The sequence below is a fragment of the Triturus cristatus genome, chromosome 3_2, assembly GCF_964204655.1.
Source record: "Triturus cristatus chromosome 3_2, aTriCri1.1, whole genome shotgun sequence".
NCBI classification, from domain to species: Eukaryota; Metazoa; Chordata; class Amphibia; order Caudata; family Salamandridae; genus Triturus; species Triturus cristatus.
The window spans coordinates 499983909-500000460 of NC_140584.1; the positions used below are offsets into that span (position 1 = coordinate 499983909).

Sequence of the window (16552 nt, forward strand, 5' to 3'; positions counted from 1 at the left end):
GTACTTGTTTAACTCGATACCACGTGAGTTTAAAAAAGAATGGACTAGTAAAATGCAGAGTGAAATCAGTAGCTTTATTTGGGCTTCAAGGGGAGCTAGAATTTTGTGGAAGAAGTTCAGGAGGAAACAGGAACACGGAGGTATATTGGATCTGTTCCAATATGACAGGGCATTTCATTTTAAAAACATTTGAGTATTATTTAAAAACTACAGCTCTTTCCCAATTTATATGCAAGCAATGGCAGGTCCAGAGGGAAGCCATTTTTATACACATTTGGCCACACAAAATTCTTCAAAAAAATAAAATTAAAATTTTTGGGAGTAGCTATTAGATTGTGGGCTCAGATAAGGTGTTTGTGGAAGATCCCCTATTATTCTCATTATGCCCCAATCAGGGACTCGCTGGGTATGCCGGAATGTTTGAAAGATGCATTATCGGTTCCGCTGAGAGAAAGAGGAGTAGTGGAATGGGGTCAAATATTGACTGGGTCCACTATTGTCGACTGGGACCGATTGGTAGCACTAACCAACGGTGGCTTATCTAAGTTCAATCATTATCAACTCACAAGTTGGGCTAAATCCCTGGGAAAAGACGGGATAGGAAACCCAGAATTGGAGTCGAAACTCCAAGGGGAATTTTAGGAGAAAGAGGTAGCTTTCTGGTATTGGGTGCTTATCAATGAAGGACGAGAGGAACTCACTCTACCCAACGAGATCTGGGGGAAGATGCTGCCATCGCTGGATGTATCATTATTATGGCAAGTATCTGTGGCTGCATGTGGGGATGTTATTAAATCTGCACCTCTCAAATAGAACTATCTATTTACTCTGCATAGAATATATTGGACACTCAAGAAGTTATCGAAACTGAAAAAAGGGGGTATAAAGAGATGTCCTAAATGTGGAGAAGAATGTGCCGATGACATCCACATGTTCTGGCAGTGCCCCCACCTCCAAAACTACTGGAAAAAAGTAGGTAAGATTCTTTCTGAGGTTTTCCATCAAGAAATACAGGTAAGTGCCCAATTAATATTGTTTGGGGTAAAGATAGATGATAGTGGAAGTTCCAGCCTCACAAAAAACAAATAAATTTACTATTTTTACTGATATTAGCCGCAAGGCGGGAGATTTGTATTAAGTGGGTTAACCCCCTGTCTCCTACAGGAGAAGAATGGTTGAACTCAGTGCTTAGAATAAACATGTTAGCTAGATTTTGGGAATATTTGGGAACAGTACTGGTCTGAGAAATTGAGCTAACTCTGTGTGTTAGTGACCTGATGAAGTCCAATGATTAAACACAGCAATAGTTTTGGGAAAAGGAGTGGGCAAGCCGCGCAAGAGATGCTATTGGGTCACTTGGATACCCCCATGTAGGATACAGAATGGTCCTAGTGCCGGGGAAGGGCCATGGAAAGAACAGACCGGTAGGAAAAGCTCTCTATACGTGGTCACTCAAGCTAAATACACTCTATTCTTCAAAACTTTGCGTGATGAGGACTAAAAAAAAAAAAAAGAAAAAGAGACAGCACCTGTAGGTGTAGGTGAAGAACTACAGGCATTTGGAGGCCATACAAATGTAAAGGGTCTAGATCATGGATGGGCACCCCTAATTACCAGAATGCAGAGTAATATCTTGGAATGGGCTGAAACTATTGAGAACGCAGGGCAAACATCTGACAATGTTGAGTAGAAATAAACTACCACATAAAATTTAAATACATGAATACTATTGGAAGAATAATAAAGGTAGGTAATAATATTTTGTCCAAAATCCATAAATCGTGTTCCTCATTTCCATGTACATCCATTATAGTCCGTCCTGGGTCATTCAGAAAGAGCTTGATAATATTTTAGTCGGAATCTCACTAAAATGTACAGACATGTATAAATCGCAATAAAGACCTAGCTGCTTTAGAAAAATGTTTTACATTCTACCAACAATCCAAGTCAATCAAGTAAACTCTTGGAAAAGGCTTGGTTTGTTCTCCATGGCAGCTATTCCCATATAAAAACACCATATATTTATAAAAAACAGAAAGCTCTTGGGCAGACTTAACTTGATAAGGTAGTTTAAATGAAATACAGAATGCATTAAAAAACCGAATGAGAATAATTTGAACATTTCATTGACTATCAGCAACATCCATGAGACTTTTGTGATCCTGGTTGTAGAGCTGTGTATCAAAAACAGTTTGTAGCATAATGTATAGAAAGCCAACACCAGTCCACAAGAGGTGATGCGCTGATACAGTTCACCTCAAAAAATCAAAGTGATGCAGAGAACATAATTCCTTGGAAATGGTCACTATGTCTCAAGGTTTCATTCTGAGAGATTAAGTGAAGTTAGAGATTGAGGACACGATCAGTAGAAGTGGACCATAATAGTCCACCACAAGAACAAATGATAACTGAACCTAAGGCTAGTTCTCATTTATAATTTCATACCCATATACAATTGCATTCCTAAAGAAACATGAATATACATAACTACTGTTTACCGACCTTGGGAATAATTTAAATGATTAATCTAAGATTTAAAAATAGCGAAACCTCTGACAAATAGGATCAGAAAGAGGGTGATTAATTTGGGAACGGGAACCCTTACAATCATAACATTCACACACTTAGTAAGTAAGTAAGTACATTGTATTATGCTTGATTAATTAAAACCGTTGCATATAATACATAAACAATAAAATCAGAGATTATATTAAGTGTAAAAATTACAAGGTTAAACTAGCTACTTTGCGATATCCTTAAAAAAAAGAATTTGTTTGAAAAAAACGTTACTGATTGACTCATAAATGCTTAGATCCCTAATACAATTAATGCTCAGTCTGTTAAAAGTCAGTTCGGCGAGGGTTGTCTCTTTGAGCTGATGAATGCTCCTAACGTCTACCAATTGTACCTGCTTGTAGTGTCACAATACCAGTTAGGAAACCTCGATGTAGCAATACAGGGCAGGATCTAGGAGAGTCAAGGCCATATACGGATCTAATTCGTGACAATGACAGATAGATTTTTCAGCCTTTATTCAGTTAGGTCGAAAAAATTTGTAAGACGGCAGTTTAGCTGTACTAAAGTTGGATTAAAGCACAGCATCGCCGCCTGTCTACAAGACCTGACTCCATGCTGGTTAAAGAGTGGTTTCAACAAAGATTTCCGTATGTTCTGTGGATTCTTGCAGATGCACATAATGTGAATAAGATTCTCCGTGCCGCAGGTGCACAGACGGCAAAGCTGGTCACCTCCTCTTCTTTCCCAAGGCGGTAAGAATGGATTGATTAAGCCAACCCCCAACCGGAGTCCTAAGAATTTTTCCTTTGTGGCAATCTTTGTTCCTGCCTTAAGATAAGGTTGGGGATTAAGGACATCATAATTATTGAGCACAGCCCAGCGTTGAGCACGTTTGGACAATGCATTCTTGTCCTCTATGGATGATATGCATCTTGTTGTCTTTGTTACGAGTTTTTAAAAAGCCGAGTGACCCATTGAGATGTTCCAGGCATCTGTGAAGCCTCGAGTTTTGATGGAGTCCTGAAGGTACATGTTGGCTGGCAATTTCCCAGTACGGAGCAGCTCTACCCAAAGATGGTTATTCAAAGACCCTATTTCAGCGGCTCTAATTTTATGACAGCTTTTTACGAAGGCTCCTTTTCTTTCTACCGCCTGTTTTTGAAGGACAAATTCCAACCTTATTTGGGCCGATGAAGCATATTTGGGAAGATGGAAAATCACTCGGTAGGAGGATACCATTATGCTGTCGAGAGTTGCAGCGTCTCTGCTGTTCAAAGATTCATTTCCGTAGGTGATTGTAGGTTGCAGTTTGGCACGCAGGACTTTTAAAAATGGGTCAAGGGTTAGGTCCAGCAGCTTCTTCTTCAGGGACTTCAGCCCTAAATAAGTCATGACTCCCTTCCTTCACAAAGTTTCCAGCTGCGGCTTGAAGGAGTTGTTGTGGTCTAACAACACGCCCAGATACTTGTAGCTTGTTACTTGGTCTAGGCGTTTGACGGCCAGATACCAGCTAGGGTTTGCCCTCTTGTGGTGGTTTACTGCCATGGTTTTTGGTTTTTTGGAAATTTATTTTTAGGGTATTCTGTTGAGAGAATTTGTGAGTCGCATCTAGGAGGCGCTGAATCCGATGGGGGTGCAGCTAATCAAGACTAAATCGTCAGCATATAACAAATTTGTCAGTTTCATGCCACCTAGTTTCGGTGCATGAGAGGAGCAACTATCCAGCTCCCCAGGTAAATCCACCAGGAAAAGGCTAAACAACAGGGGGGCCAAAACGCATCCTTACTTTAGGCCCTTTGTTGTGGAAATTCTGCTTGAAAGATGCTTCCTAGCTCCTAACTTAATTCTTACCCACGTGTTAGTGTGCAATTGAATAAGTTGGTCTAAGAGCGGTGCTGGTATCCCCCATCTGTACAGCTTATGACAGAGTTTGGTACGGTCAACGTGGTCAAAAGCCGCTGAGTAATCTATGAAGCAGAGGTATAGAGGGTATTTGCCCTGCTTCGCAGCATTCATGAGCATGGTTAAGACCATGATATTAGTGGTAGTGCCGTACCCTTGGCGGAACCCTGTTTGAGTTATGGGTTTAATGTGGTTCTTGGAAGACCAACTAGCCAGTTCATTCAGAATGATACCCACGTAGTATTTGGCCTCAGTGTCTATGAGGGCTATCAATCGGTAATTGTTTGGAGCAGACCTCGTACCTTGCTTATATATTGGGCTGATAATTGAGCCTCTCCATGATTCTGGAGATGCCGAGGTCCTTAAGGCATGACCTATCACTGGAACTAATACATTGCTCCAGAATTCGGGGTCCGGCTTGTATAGCATTGGAGGTATGCCATTAGGGCCAGGTGCACCCGCCCTTCTTCCTCTGGCTATTTATTTCTTTATTGCTAAAGGCAGGGGGCCATTTTGTTCGTCTACTGCACTAGATGGGGAGTGTAGACCTGGTGGCAAGGCCATCTCATGCTGCGCGGGCCTTAGTTGTACACTGACGTCTTCGCTTTAGTGCTGATGGATTGCTGCTGCCCATGTTGAATTATTGGCACTAATATTTCCAGGATATGCTAGAGGAGTGACGAGTACTGGTTCAAGATCGTTAAAGTGTTTGAAAAGATAATCAGCCCAAATTGTTTCTGTGATGTTGGAATCTATACCGAGGTGGTTAGGCCGCTGCAGTTTGTTTACTGATTGCCAAAATTTGGCACTATTTTTCTGGTTTGCGTCATGGAGAAGTTCTGCCCATAGTTCATTTTTCTTTGCTCTTTTATTTACCCATCCCCTATGTCTGTAATTCCCGGAGAGTACCTTGTAGACTCAGGTTGTTTACCACCTTAGTAGTGGTTGCTGCGGCTCCCCTCTGATTCGGGGTTTGCCTAGATGCACATTTTCCACCTAAAAATGTGACAAACCTTTCCCAACTTTCCAAGGGCTGGTCTAAATTTACTTCTACCTGACAATATAGGGCGTTGGCTGTTGTTGTTATTTCATATATATTGTTGAAGTTACACATTATTCTTTTAAGGTTACTGGTTTCGTACTGCACAATGAATCGTCTAATTTCTGGTGGATGGCATGAACTTGTTTGGAGGCACAGCTCTTGTTGGAGATGATCACTGAATTCGTTATTGCTGATCTTGAAAGTGGCAATTTTGTAGAACAGAGTCAGAGTCGTGAGAGTATAATCTAAATGAGATGATGCTACGATCGAATGATACGTTGCTACTGGGGGGTTGTCTTCTTTAAACCGGCCGTTTAAAGCTCTCAAATTTAAGTGCCCCAGATCCCGGAGCAAGTTCTTCGCTGTCCATGTGGACCTAATGGTCTCAATTAGACCTTGCGTTGGAATATCCCATGCGTCCGATAGGGCCTGCGTAGTATCGTCGGCCTGAGTAGACCCTAGAAGGTGCATGTTGAAATCTCCGGCCAGGATGAGGAGGTCTGTTGTCTCTTCTTCCATTATTCTCTTTATCTCCAATGACCACTCCTTCGCCGCTTTATAATTTTTGCTTGGGGTGCACATAAACATTCATTATTATTATGTCCCGTTTGAGCTAATTAAGCTTAAGCTTTACTTTTGCGGGCTGAATGCAGCTTGCAGGTGTTAAGTGAGTTGTAATAGGGAGAAGCTCTCTAGTTCACTTATTGAAGCTAGGAGTAATAACCCTCCCGAGCGGTGGCCATAGTCAGATTCCCTGGTTGCCGATAGTGAGTGGGAGGTGTAACCTTCAGGTTATAAGGCTTATCTTCCCAGGTTTCCTGAAGCAAAATTATATCAAAAGTTTTCAGGTAATCTAGGATCTCTTGGTCACTCATTTTCGAGGCTAAACCATTAATGTTCCAGATGCAGATAGAGGTGCCGTGTTGTGCTGTTTGAATTGGCTGTACTGCATCCGTCACATACACACACTTGTTATCGGTCAAAATAAGTCTCAGAGGAATTCTCCTCAATCTATGGTAGCTATGGCACAAGCCGCATGCAATTCCCCGGAAAAATGTGAGTTCAAGCAGTACCAATAATGTTCTAGTAATGGACAAAACGCAATCTTATAAAATTCCCAAACCTATTTAGAAAAATTATGAAAATGTAATAAGCAAAAGGACACTAACTTCATTATATTTGCACCAAGGAAATTAGAAATATGATTGTTTCAAGTGAAAAAGTGCCTAGAAAAAGTAAAGCACCAATCAGAGGTAACAGTTTGCAGTTGATAGGGACCTAAGCATGATTTCAACCTGACCTCGAAAGAGTGTTGGGCACACAAGACAGGTCACTACAGTGACATAATTTACCTCTTTTTTCTGCAAGTCATAGTCCACCAGCAGGGCAAGGTTCAGGGCTGAAGCCAGCTAGGGCTCCTTGTTGTCAGATACATCATCATTGAACTTCCACTGAAGTCATTGTTTTATTCATCATTGAACTCCAACTACAGATATTGGTTTTTGCAGCAAAATCTATGAGTGGGACAAAGCTGGACTTCATAGCCATCAATGTCACTTCGTAGCTGAAATGGATTTGCTGTCTCACCTTGCTTCAAAGTTTTACCATCAGACTTAGGCACATTTCTGTTTCTCAGAAGGGCAAGGCTGGAAGCTGTATCTGCACAGGGCTTCACAAGGTCAGATGCCATCACCACGAGGTCCCACTAAACCTATTTACGTGCAGTAAAAAGTTTGGAGTGAGACAATCGTGGCTTTCTTGCCCACCGTGGGTGCACCCGCCCTGGGCAAGCCTCAGCCCCTTGGCCTATCCTCTGCAGGTGAAAGACTGACCCACTATTCTCAAACTGCTGTGAAGTTTCACTTTGCCACAGGTCCAGGCATAGGTCATCTGGGCAGGCTTCTAGGTACCAAGTTTCTCTCCAGCCATAGTTTTCACAGGTTCCAGTTCTCTGTAGTCAGGCCTTCTTAGAGTCCTTCCATTTTTCTGTCCCAGAAGCAGCCGAACCAGAGATCAGCCACTTGGCCCATGGTGAACAGTTCCAGTCCCTGGGTGGCAGGCAGAAGTCAAGCGTCTTTTTTCTTCCCACATGCCCTTCTACTTCAGGTGTAGCCTTTCCAGGTCCACAAATGTTTTGATGAGGTGGTGGTGAGGTGTCAGTATTATTGTGTATACTAGTCAGTGATTGCAGAATCATATCTAGTTCTCACTCAAACCCACTTCCTTTTGCAGTATTTCCCTTTAGACTTAAATGTCCAGAAGCCCTAAATCTATGGTGGTCGAAACCATCTCACACCAGGAGGATCTATGTATCTTTCTGAAGTCATTACCCTATTTAGATATAGGCTCCTCCCCTCTGTCAGGGTCCAAAGTTGTTCTCTATACTGCAAGGAGTTAGAAGGGCTCTGGGAATCAATTGGAGCAGAATCACTAGAGTGCTCCACTTGGCAACTTTGACCAAAAAGAGGTAGTATTAAGGCTACTCATTGCTCTGCCAACTGTTCCTGGCCACTCACAGATGGCTAATCCCTACTCGGTGACCAGTTACTGACAATAGCTCTGCTTTCCTGGGCCCAGATTTCAGACTACAATCATCTAGAGGGCAGGCTCTTTCCAGTTGTGGCTCAGGCAATAGAAAGTACATTTTTATAAAGTTATTTGTCCGCTAAGGCTATCAAAAACAAATTTTACAATTTAATCAGATATTAAAATTGAAGTTGAAAATCTTTTTTCTAGCATTTTCCCAAGTGAAGAGGTAAAATAAAATATTTAATTGCTCTTAGGCCTGTTTTATAGGAAATGTCGCTGAACCTTCACAGTGCAAATAGCTTTTAGGCCTTTTGAGATAGTGAGGGCACTTGTTTCACATATATAGTATGCAACCTTTTTGTATATTACACAACCTGCCTTGAGGACTTACAAGGCATACTTTAGGTATGACCTATTGATATATACAAATAGATTTTCCTACATGCCAAACACACTTTTACTTGCCATATGCCACTACAAATATCCTCAGTTCAAGTAATATTTATTTCCACATGGTATGTCCCTCCACCCCTACCCTTTACTATTCAGTGGACTCTCCCTTGGAAGTTCAACTTAAAATGTTGAGAGCCCTCTGCTCAGTTCGGAGAGTGGATGGCTAATAAAGGAGTCTCACAGACTTACCTCGTCTGGTGATTATTGAAGTTTTCTACACTGGCGACGAACCACTGTGAAGGGGGCAGTTTTAGCCATCTCCCCTTTGTGTACTCTCTCCTATTGAGGCTATTTGTGTACACAGAATCTACGGAGTATTAGTGTCTTCAGCTGTTCCTGTAAATTGCAGTGCGAGGAGTCTCCGAAGGGTATCCGGATGTGTTTCATCTCCTCTACAGGTCTCCTCAGTTTTATTCAAGTTTGTTATTTGCAGAAATAACATTATTGAGACTGTTGCGAAGAAAAGTACAGCGGAGCATACAGTGCAGGCCAAAAAATATCGTAAGTGCCCTTGTCGACTTCATGCCCATGTCGAATCAGCTGTACATTCCCTGTCAGCTGATCGTTATAACGGGGCCAGTCACCCTGCGTGAAGCCGTTACTCAGCTGTGCCCAGTTAGGAAGCGACCATGGACATAATTGGGCTAATGGACAATCTAGGCACGAACAAGAAGTTCATGTTGATGCTGGTTGATTATACCTCACACTGGGTTTTACACTAGATCGTACATGGGGTCAACACTAATGCTGTCATTGAGTTCCTTAAGGACATATTTTCACGGGAGGGTATTCCATCTACCCTCATCACTGACAATGGGGTACAGTTCGTGTCTCAACAAATGAAAGATTTCCTATCTAATCTCAATATCAAACACAAAAGAACGGCTCTATATTGCCCTAAGGCAAATGGCCTGGTTGAGAGAGCTAATAGGTTAATCAAAGAACACATACTGCCAGCTCTGATAAATGGTCACGAGGTTGAGTCATCGTTGCGGGACTGCTTATGGGCTTACCACACATCACCCAACACCATCACAGGAGTGTCCCCTTAGAAGGAGAGAACCTTGTACAAAGCTAAACACCACATGGTTGAGGGGCGGAAGGGTTGTTGAGTCCAATCTTATGGAAGCGTCAGATAGATGTAAATCACACCAAAGCAAATACAAGAAATGGTACGATGATAAGACTGGAGTGAAGGACCCTAATGGGAGATAGGAAATTTGGTACAGGTCAAAAGAAGTGTTGAAGACAATGTGAGCAAAAGCAAATCCTAAGCCCCTTGCTGAATAGTCAAGGTCTATAACAATGCAAAATGCGATGCAGCGCGCGCTACGAAATTCGTTTTATTTATTTAATTGTTTACTTACCTGCAATTATCCATATTCCGGTTTTTAGAACCCCCCATCCTGTCCCTCCCCCGCCCCGCCTTACCGCCCCACGGAACTCCCTCCACGGGCCGCGGCTGAGAGTCTGTTCATAAGGGTATTGTGGGAGACGGTGTTGAATGCCACAGAGAGGTCGAGGAGGATCTGGGCAACAGTTTCTCTGCAGTCGAGGAGTGTTCTGAAGTAGTCTGTGGTGGCAATCAGCGTGGTCTCAGTGCTGTGGTTTACACGGAATATGGATTGTGATGTGTCCAGTAGTTGGCTTTGTTCCAGGAATTTGGTGAGCTGCTGGTTGATGGTTTTCTTAAATGCCTTGTCTGGGTAGGACACCTTCTTTGGAGAAGTCTCTACAAACACAACATTTTGTTAATGATAATTGGTATACAACCTAAAAGACTAAATAGGATAGGGGTCTTCGTAATGTGTGCATACTTTAAAGACTATCTCTAAATGGGATTGTGCATAAAATGAATTGCAAAACCATCATCGTCAATTCCTAACGAAGGACTGAGAGTCAAAGAAAACGCTTTTCATATGGCCCGTTAGGGTCGCTGTGATAATGTTAATAGTTGTTTTGGTATATTGTTTGTAAATGTAATATTATTGATTTATTTTTCGTTCGCTTTTTTTGCTGTGTGACACCATACAGGATTAGGGCATCTGTCCAACTGAGTGAGGATGAATCTAATTCCGTATTTGTATATAAAATAAATTTGCTAGAATCAAGAATTAATAGCCAGTGAATAATTCAGGTAATCACCGTTGTACTTGCTTTGCATATATTTTTTGCTGCATTACAATTTTTTCTGTACTCTCTTGACAATTTTTGAGATCACTTGGGAAGGCGGAAGCTTTTTTTAGGAGGGGTCTGACGTCTGCATGTTTCCCTTTGTCTGGAAAGGTTGCTATGGAGATGGAGGTGCTGAAGATGCTGGTGGGTTGCATGCTGATTGGGTTTGTTGCTAGGTTGTACAGGTGGTGCGGGCAGGGGTCTGTGGGCAACCCGGAATGGATGGAAAACATGATGGCTGAGGTCATCAGAGCGGTGAGAAGAGACTAGGTAGTAATGGGTTGGCTGGTGTTCGCTGGTTGGTTGAGGTCGATAGGGTTGAGGGTGGCGGGTTGGAGGTTGAAATTGTTGTAGTTGTTGGTGATCTTGCTGTCGAAGTAGTCTGAGAAGATGTCAAAGAGTTCTTGGGAGGGGTGGATAGTATTCTCTATGGCTGTGGGGTTGGACAATTCTTTGACTATTTTGAAGAGTTCCTTTGTGTGGTTGGTCGTGAAGTCAATGCAGGTGGAGATAGCTGCTTTCTTGGCTTCTTTGTTGTGGTGGTGATAGTTGCTTAGGGGTGCTTTCTGAGCTCCTCTGTCATCGGGGTTCTTGGTGGCGTGCCATAATTTCTACAGTTGGTGGCAGTTGCACTTGGTGGTCCTGAGTTCTGGGGTGTACCAGCTGGTTTGTTTGGAGGTCTTGTTGGATTTTGTGGGTTTGTGTGGGGTGACTCTGTAATAAAGATTTCAAATATCTGATCTCAAAGAGGTACATACACCTATGGATCAGAAGAACATTAATCTACTAACCTGGGAATATGGCTGCGAACATAGACACTACTGGATGTGCTCTGAGCCATGAAACCACAATTTTTGTAAATCCCTTTTCTGCCTGGGCCATTGTTCTCAAGAAACTCATCTACTTTGAAGCCTTGGAAGAGCAGCTTCTCCTCTGCTGACATGCATATGCAGGGATCGTGTTCTTCATCCTTACCTGAGCCTTCCCTAGGCAGGGATGCTGCAGAGAACTGCCCAACTGAGTGGACACACCCTAAGAAGACCAGCCAAGAAGGATACAATGGAGATCCAATGGCCATTGGTGATGCATTGTTGAAGTCCCGACTTTGGTCCTCATCCTCTTAATACTCTGTGAGAGATATTGCATGTCTGAGTCCATCCTCCAATGCAATGCTGGGCCCTGAGGAAATGGGTCACCGCACTACCCCAGTCTGTGTATGATCACCTGCAAGGCTGAGTGATCACCTGTCAGAGCAGGATGAGGCTCTTTCCCACCTGGAGTACCCTGGTGAGCCTTCACTGTCCCTGCTGGTAGCCCCTAGGTGACGGAATGCTGCCCCACAATGATCTTGTGATGGTTACAGGGTAAAGGCGCTTCCAAGTCATTAGTGACTCAGGCCGGGTCCAGTCTTCCATACCTGGGTACACCTCGCCCAGCCTTCCCTGCCCATGTGCCTCTCCTCTGCATATATGCCCCTTGCAAGTTCTCATGTACTCACCTACACCCTAAACCCACCTCTCATGTACATACAGTACCCAGCACCCAATCCCATCACACTCACACAAAGCAACCATCACCCACGCCACACTTGCATTTCCATGATGATGGTCATCGTGAAAATAAAAGATGGACAACGGTGCTCATGGTAATGCCACACAACTGCCGTCTTGCAGAGCTGTCTTAGAGTTTTATTGACTTTAAAGACTATGCTGGCTGTAATGATGGAAGTCAGAGGGTTGCAGTCACACTATGTTGCACACGAAGGGGAGAGTATCAGCGGTGACGACTTTGGGAGAGCTACAGATATCATTAGGTGGATCCGTAAAAATTACAATGGCCTTAATAATTATAAATTCTCATCAAGTCTTTTATATTATAGCAAAACATCATACACTTGGCATATTGTTTAACACCAGTGTGCCCAAATTGCTCCCTCCCTAGTCCAAAACCACAATCTGGCAATGAATGAAAATCTATAGTGTGTTTTCAGCACTGCACTAAACCAACTGAGCTACATTGTAGCTCCTTGCAGCACTCCCGTCCATGCTTGATTTAAGTCCTCCATCCTATTCTACAGCTACATTTTGCCATTCTCTTGCTGCACCGCTATTCCATGTTGTGCCCCTTCACCCTCTTACTTTGCACCCCTTCCCACTGCCAGGTGGCATCTGCTGCAGTACTATTCTATGTTGTGCTCTGTCCTGGCAACAGTTTTCCACTCACAATCTTTTCTAATGTCCGTCTGACTTTGAACATGCTTTTAACTCTTCCAGTGCCAGTGGCTATTGGAGAGAGAAGTTTTTCTAAGTTAAAGTTAATTAAACATATTTAAGTTCAACAATTAGAGATGAGAGGCTGTCATCACTGGCAAACCAAACCATTTACAATGATATTGCACAATAGCTGGACTTCTCAACATCAATATTGGAATTTGTAAAAATCTAAATCTGTAAAGTAGAATGTATTTAAATTATACAAACTGGCTCTTACAAAATGAACACACTTAGTCCAAGTTAACAATTAGGAGTTGACCAAAATAGGTTTATTAGGATAAAACAGTTATAGTTGACTGATGGTGTTTTTATATCCTTCTCTTAATTTACACTGCATATCACTTTAACTTAATACATCAAGTATGACAACATTCTTATTTACATATTGAATTGTGCAAAGTTGCAAGTTCGTTCGATCTTCTTAAAATGAAGAGTTAAACATAGTACGTCTAAAACCAAGTCAGCACATTTATGTCCAAAATGTGGAAATGTCCGCTGACTACATTCACAGGGATTGTAAGGAAGCTCTTGATCAATTATTGTCTGCGACTAGGCTAGTCCAGAGATTTTCCTTACCATTATTGAAAGGGTTCCTGCTATTAAATAATTTCATTTCTTAGCGCAAATCTAAAAAAGATGGAAATATTTTTAAAAAACGAACTGTGTAAAATGGGGGGGCCAAATAGCGGCTGTCCTCCATTACACTTTTATATACACCTGCACTGTGCCCTTTGTGGCTGCCATGTTATTGGAGATCATGTGCGAAAATGCAGATCAATGTATCAAATTTACGGTAAATGGCGCGATCTTAAACAATTAGGAACGTAGTATGTTTCCATCTAAAACAATACAGTTGGGTCTTAGTGCGACTTATGTTAAGTGACTGCTATGCTCTTTTTCAATGATTATATGCTTGCACTTTACTGTATAGGGTAGCCAAAGGCTAGGGCATGTAACCAGTACTATGGGTTCGATATTTGCAACAGTTTGTTGACTTGTTGCAAGAACTTGGCTGCCCTGCATGAGAGCTGTAGCGACTGGCTATTTAGTAATGCCATTATGGCAGGGCGACATGATCGAATCCAGAGAGAATGGAGAGCTTGAAGTATAAAATGCCATCTCCAGTTATTAACAGCTGGGCATATGCACAAGAAGTGTAGAACTCACTCTTCCACCTGTTCGCAGAGTCGCACAGGCTGGTCGGCCATGTTCGTTTCCAGGTTGGGACCTGATCTTTTGAGCAAAAAGCTCCCAGTCAAATCAAAAGCAGCGAGTGCTGTATGGTTGGAGCAATGTGTTGTACAAGATACGGCTGCAGCAGCCAGACCCCGTACGAAGATAATACCATCCCTCCGTGTTTCTTATTTGCAGGTGCTGCTTTGTCCAATAGCCAGGCGTTGTATTTGGCGGCATTGTTTGCTATTTTTTTTAAATGCAGGGAAGCTGTGGTTTGTGCCCCATACTTCGTGCAAGTTGAGAGTGGTTAACGCTTGCTCAGGCTCGGTGGCCAGTCTTTCTTGTATTTTGGCTGGTTCTTCGTTTCTGTCCAGCAGAGACCTAGCAGGGATTCTTCTTGGGATACTATCATCTTCCAGCACAATTTTATTATTGCTGCTGACCTTTCCGGGAGTTAGTTGAGTAGCCCAAATTCCAGGCGGACTTGTGCCTGGGATGTAAATTGGGGAATCGGGAAAATTTGTTTGAAGAGGCCGGATTATTCTAAATTCATAAAGTTTGCATCTTTGCCTCTAAAAAGTTCGGAGCCATATGTGAGAGTTGGGAGAAACTTTGCGGCAATTACTTTTAGAAGATGGGAGTTGGATGGACACATTAATTTCAGTCTTAGAGAGTTTAGTGCAAAACGTAATTTGTTCGCCTGGGCTCGTCTATTGATAGATGATCTTTGAGTGTAAATCTAGAGTCTACCACCACTCCTAAGTATTTGTAAGAGCCACTCTGCTCTATGCTGTTCCCTGCGGTGAACCATTTATTTTTTTGATGCAGGACCTGGTATTTGCAGAGAAACAGATGACCTTTGTTTTGTTGTCATTTAGAGATAATCCAAGCTCCTCTGTGTATTCCAACAGTTTAGTGATCAGGCACTGTAGGACGATGTCATCAGCGTATTGCAGACTTCTGACTTTGCGATTAGCTAGCTTTGGGGGGTCGCTTTGGACTTCTGTCAGCCTTTTATCTAGATCTGCTGTGAATATGTTAAATAAGATGGGAGCTAGCACACACCCTTGTTTTAGGCCTCTGTGCGTTGGTATCCTTGCTGTAGTACTTTCTCCATTTTCTAGCTCTACCTGAATACAGGTGGCTGAGTACAAATTAATTATGACCCTTAGTAAACGTGGCGGGTTGTCACATTTTTCCCTCTTTTGCCATAGGAGTTCTCTATGTCAAACGCCACTTTCAAGTCGACAAAACAGATATACAATTTGGTGGACTTTAGCTGCTTTTTCAACAAGGAGGTTCAAGGCCAAAAGATAACACATTGTGCTTGTGCCTGGTCTGAAGCCTGTGTGTGAGATTGGGAGGATCTTGCTGGAGGTGACCCATTCTTCGAGATCGACAAGAAGATTCGACGCATGCACTTTGGCTTCTACATTGATGAGCGCAATTAATCTGTAATTTGCCGGGTCTGATCTACTGCCAGCTTTGAATATCAGGTGCAGTATACTGCCTCTCCATGGTGCTGGTATACTGTTTGATTGAAACGTTTGATTGAACAGTGGCGTGAGGAGATCAGCCCAGAAACATTGGTCTGATTTGAATTGCGTGTTTGGCAAGCCATTTGGGCCCGGGGCTCCACTAGATCTGAGTTTGTTTAGGACTTTCTCAACTTGGCTAATTCGAATCCAATTACCTTCAGACAGATTTTCTGCGTTCTCACTTTTTGGTTGGTTCAGGGCATGGTGGGGTTCGTCTGTAGCTGCATATTTGTCAGTGTGGCTCAGGTGAGTGATCCAATCGCCTCAATAATATTTGCGTTGTGATGCCGGAAGGAGCCATTTGCTATGCTGTTTATTTCTGCCCAGAACTTCTTGCTGATATTTGATTTGCTTGTATGCAGCAGCTTGAGCCAGATATTTGTTTGATGTAATTTATTTACTGTCCATACTTCCTGTTTATATGCCGCCTTAGCCGGTTAATGTGGAGATTCACATTTTCGCCTGTTTTTGGTGCGTTACCCCGAAGTCTTCTTATCTTCCTGTGAAGCATCCTTTTTTTTTCATGCTAACGAGTTGACAAACTCCGGTATTTCCTTCCTGGTTCTGTTTTCGTGTGGCTTGTTGAGTGAAGAGAATTTGGAGATGAGATTCGTTATGGTATTTTCCCAGTTTTGCCATGACCCATGCCCGTTTAAGACCTGTTCATTTACCATCACATTTTTTATGCAATTCATTAATACAAGAACGTTTTTGCCATTCCATGCAAGCCTTTTTAGGTTGTAGGGGCTTGGGACTTCCAGCAGGATGTTACTTTCAGTGGCTCTTGGGGGATAAATGCAGAGGTCAATTAGCTTCGGACTGTGGTCGCTCTCTAATCGAGGAATGATTTGATAGCTGGTAGTCATTTGAAATAACTCTGTGTCAACTATTGTGTAGTCTAGAACGGAGTTAGCGTACCTCCATATTCTGGTTGGTGCAGCTGGTTG

The 16552-nt window shown here is 42.6% G+C and overlaps 1 protein-coding gene across 2 annotated transcripts in view; it reads right to left on the bottom strand.

Moving 5' to 3' along the window:
* IRAG1 (inositol 1,4,5-triphosphate receptor associated 1) overlaps window positions 1-16552 on the bottom strand; it is an 857666-nt gene that overhangs the window by 770685 nt on the left and 70429 nt on the right. The window lies entirely within an intron of this gene.